Source organism: Portunus trituberculatus, chromosome 30, assembly GCF_017591435.1.
Source record: "Portunus trituberculatus isolate SZX2019 chromosome 30, ASM1759143v1, whole genome shotgun sequence".
NCBI classification, from domain to species: domain Eukaryota; kingdom Metazoa; phylum Arthropoda; class Malacostraca; order Decapoda; family Portunidae; genus Portunus; species Portunus trituberculatus.
Window position 1 is genome coordinate 8,032,750 of NC_059284.1, and position 5,000 is coordinate 8,037,749.

General features: G+C 37.2%; 1 protein-coding gene across 1 annotated transcript in view; it reads left to right on the forward strand.

Moving 5' to 3' along the window:
* LOC123510796 (venom allergen 5-like) overlaps positions 1-5,000 on the forward strand; it is a 76,582-nt gene that overhangs the window by 48,997 nt on the left and 22,585 nt on the right.

Consider the following 5,000-nt stretch of genomic DNA (forward strand, 5'->3'; position numbering starts at 1 on the left):
AGGTGGAGAGGAAGAAGTTGAGGGAAGTAGGAAGGAAGATAGATGGAGGAAGAAAGATGATGGTTGAGGGAAGAGGAGATTGGGGAGAGAAGGAGAGTGGAGAAGAGAGAAGCAGGAGGAGGTGGAAAGATAGGAGAGGGAGAGAGGAGAGTAAAGAGAGAGAGAGAGAGAGAGAGAGAGGGGGGTTGAGGGAAGCATGAAGATATTTGATGGTATAAATGGAAGACGAGAGAAGTGAAGAAATGAAAGACGATAAGAGAAGATTAGAGAGAGAGAGAGAGAGAGAGAGAGAGAGAGAGAGAGAGAGAGAGAGAGAGAGGAATCTATAGTGCGTTTCTCCAGTTTTTTGCTTTCTTTCTTACGTAAAAGCGTAGGTAAATAAACTAACTCAGGTGGCGTGTGTGTGTGTGTGTGTGTGTGTGTGTGTGTGTGTGTGTGTGGAGAGTTACCTGTGTTAGATGACCGCCCGGAGACAGACCCATTTCCACCTTTCACTTCATTCCGTATCCCTCTCCCATGTCACCTTTTTAGGCCGGCCACCTTGAGAACGCCTCCCGCACCTGCTGTCTGAGATGTCTCCCTCAGGATACGTTCATTCCTCACCCCGCACTGCCTTAATAGCTGGGGACCTCCTCGTGTATGTCCGCCTCGGGTGATAGAAGCATAGGAGCATAAGTAAATAAGGGAAGCTGCAAGAAGTCATGAGGGCTACACGTGGCAGTCCCTGTACCTGACATAGCTCTACTTTTTACCTCCCTGATCATAAGAACATAAAAAGAGAGAAAATGGTTGTGCAAAAAATAAGTCATCACGTCTATAAAAACACGTGGCAGTCCCTATATGAGACATGCCTACCTATTTCCACCTTTCATCCAGGAATTTGTCTTATCTTTTTGGGAAACCTGTATAATGACTCAGTACTGACACCCTGATGACTGAGGCTATTTTATTCATCTATCAGTATTTTTTATGTAAGAGGGGAAACTGGCCTAGAGCAACAAAAAGTAAAATTAAAGACCCTCTTAATTGCCAGTTCCCTTGCAGGCCAATGGATCAGCTGAAATAAAGGGAAAATTATCTTGAAACTTCCTTAACTAATTTTATCCTATCTCTTTATCTTTTATCTAACTTAAGCCCATTACTCATTGTTGTGTCCTGATTACTGACCCTGAAGATTTTGCTTATCCTACTCTCTGCCTCTATCTCGATAATTTCAGTCCATTCTGTTGATAGACGGGAGACAGGAGGAGACGGGGGAAGGTGGTTGTAAATCTCCAATTGACAGGAACTATTAGTGGAGTGGTCTTACGGTCTTTATTACATTATTCATATTGCTTTCTCCATCTTCATTGAATCTCATGTTCCCTGATCCGGTCACTGGCTGATAAAACATGGCAAGTAATCTATTCTTACCTAACCCGAGTACTTTAATTTGTAGTGTGGGGGAATAAATGCCGTCTCTTATTCTTCAACGTTCTGGTCTGTTCATACATGGAGTTGATGCATTCTTGATCCGAGAGATTTGCTTGAAGGAAGTTTGCTGAAGTCTCGAATTTCTAAAACGTTCTGGTCTGTGGCGGGATGGAATATTTATTAAAACTTCCCTAGAATCATGAAAACACACACGAAAACCATGAAAATATAATAGTAGAGTTAAGAGAAGTAAACTAAGAATACAACAAATAGAGTACTTCTTAAACTAATACTATAATCTTAAAAAAAAAAAAAAAACATTGAAAACTCCGGTAACTTTCATTAGAACCTGTTAAAAATGAAGGAAACGATATAAAGATACGTTTGAGAACAGAAAAGGAAGATTAATGGCTAAAGTATCACTAGATTCATGAAAACACCTTAAAAATCATGACAACTTCCACTATATCTCGTTAGAAGCTGACGAGATGATGCACTGAAACGTTGTAAGCATAGAGAAGATAAGGAAATTTGCTAAACTATCACTAGATTCATGAAAACATCTTAAAAATCCTGACAACTTCCATTAGACTTAAGAGCAGAAGAGATAGAACACTGAAACGTTTTGAGCATAGAGATGATAAGAAAATTTGTTAAACTATCACTCAAATCATCAAAACACCTTAAAAACCATGATAACTTCCACTAAAGCCCGTTTGAAGTTGACGAGATGATACATTGAAACGTTTTAAGCATAGAGAAGATAAGAAAATTTGCTAAACCATCAGAGAAATCATGAAAAATAACTATGAAAACCGACATTACCTTCACTGCAGCGTGTTAAAATGTACAATAAAACAGTGAAACATTTTTTGAGAACACGAAGGCAAGAGAAGTGGAAGTGAGCATGATGTGTTACTATACTTTGTCCTCGACTGTACAAAGCAACACGTGCACAGAAAATTGCATTCAAGTGAACATCTTATCAGGTAAACTTGCAAATTTGCTCTGATTACAAATACTCGACTTCTTGTTTTCTCTCTCCCCTCTCGTCCCGTCTCTCTCTCTCTCTCTCTCTCTCTCTCTCTCTCTCTCTCTCTCTCTCTCTCTCTCTCTCTCTCTCAAGACTCATATAAAGTGAAATTACTAACATTTTGCATTTAAACTATTGATTTCCTTACTTTTTTATCTCTTATCCTCCTTTTCATAATCTCTCTCTCTCTCTCTCTCTCTCTCTCTCTCTCTCTCTCTCTCTCTCTCTCTCTCTCTCTCTCTCTCTCTCTCTCTCTCTCTCTCTCTCTCTCTCTCTCTCTCTCTCTCTCTCTCTCTCTCTCTCTCTCTCTCTCTCTCTCTCTCTCTCTCTCTCTCTCTCTCTCTCTCTCTCTCTTTGGGGCCGCCCGGGGGACACCTGTCATGACCCTGCCTTGCTAAACAGGAAACTGGTTCACAAATTATTGCTTTTTATACGCGGATGTGCTTAGAAGAGAGAGAGAGAGAGAGAGAGAGAGAGAGAGAGAGAGAGAGAGTTTCGAATGCTTTACTCACAACATAAACCTCAAAATTTATTCCTCCTTTTATAATTTGAGGGTTTTTTAAGTTTTGTGGATTGTTTGGCTGGTTGGGGATAATTCTTGGTGACCTTTCCTTGGCGGGAGAAATTAAGAGTAGAAGTTTTAGAAAGGGAGTAAAATATGAGTAATAAGTGAGTGAGAGAACAATTGAGTAAAGAGAAACGAGTAACTATTCCAAGCAAAAATTTTCAAAAACGCTAATTATTCTGAGTAAGTTATTTCAATGGGAACGAATATTTGAGTTTAAGAAATGAAAATGATGAATAATAAATCGAAGTAAAATGATACTGAGTGATACAATGAGTAAAATTTAAAAGGAATAATCTGATTTGAAATAAGAACGATAACAAATATTTCCTAGCAATAAATGTTCAACTTGTGTGGATAAGAAAAATCTAAGGAAAATAATTCTAAGTGACACAGTGAGTAAGAATTTCAAAGGAGAGAATACATGAGTCAAATTTTTCAAGAAGGCAAATATTTCTGAGTAAAAATTTCAAAGTTGAGTGAATAAACAAGCAAAATTATTCGAAAATGAGTAAAAAAAAAAATTCAAGACAAATGTTTCTAAGTAAAAATTGAAAGTTGAGCGAATAAATCTTAGCAAAATAATTCGAAAATGAGTAAAAAAAAAAAAAAAGACTACATGAGTGAAAAAATTGTAGAAGACAAATATTTCTGAGTAAAAAAATTCAAAGTTGAGCAAAGAAACGAGCAAAATAATTCGAAAATGAGTGAAAAAATCAAAGAGTAAAAATTTTCAAGAGGATGAACATTTACAAATAAAAAAAAATCAAAATTGAACGAATAGATAAGCAAAATAATCCATAAAAATGAGTCAAAAATATAAAAGAGTCAATATATGAGCCAAAATTTGCAACGGACGGAATATTGTCGGTGGGAGTTTGCGGGTTAACAATTTAGCAGAGCGGCATTGAGGCGTTGGTGGGGGAGGAAGGCGAGTGAACGGGCCTGGTTTGGTTATCAGGTCATTAATTGCAGCCAGCGACGCCCAAATGTCAGGTTCACGTGCAGTAATTAAGACCACTTCTATAATTAACCTCTTACCTTGCATACTGATTACTGGCATTTGGGATTTCCGTGGTCCTTTTGATTTTTACTCTTCCTTTATACTTTGATGTTGTTTTTGTTATATATATTTGGTTTCTAAGACCATGAAATGTGCCTGACGCCTTCACTGCAAGATTAATGTCTCAGTAATGCAAGTTTTAAGGATATTTTCTCACAATGATACAGTTTTCTTAATAGGTAGCGGAATAGATGGATGGATTGGTGGATTGCATGGATGGCTGGGTGAATGGAATGACAGAATGGAAAGGATGAGAGGGAGGGAAGGTACGGCGAATGGATGAGTGAAAAGTAGATAAGGAAATAGATGCTTAGATGAATAGACGTAGAGAGAGAGAGAGAGAGAGAGAGAGAGAGAGAGAGAGAGAGAGAGAGAGAGAGAGAGAGAGAGAGAGAGAGAGAGAATATATACCGTTCATTCAATCATTTTCTATTTTCAACAGCTCAGTTTTCGTACAAATTCGTCTTTGTTAATTCCGTAACTTTGAAAAGAACAACACTACATTTTTTAACGACAGAGCTATTTTTTTTTTCTCTCTTTCTTTTTATAAAGCAAAGAATTAGAATTTTTAATGAACCTCTGTGAATTTTCTATTATTTTCGTGCTATTCTTTGATAATCATCGTATTTCTAACAAAGCTCCTTTTTTTATTTCACATTCGGTATTGCAGGAGCCCAAACAGAAAAAGATATGATTTTTTTACTTTCAGCGCACCTTTGAATACCAACAAACAACAAAATAATTTCTTACTTTCTTAGACAAAGCTCAAGATATAGATTTTTTTCTCGTAATACAGTCTTTAATATCCTCCTTTATCTTCATCAGACCTCTGAGTGCCAACAAAACGATAAGATCATACCTTACTTTCTTAAATAAAGCCCAAAATATAGTTTCTTTCGTAGTGCAGTCTTTAATATCCACTTTTA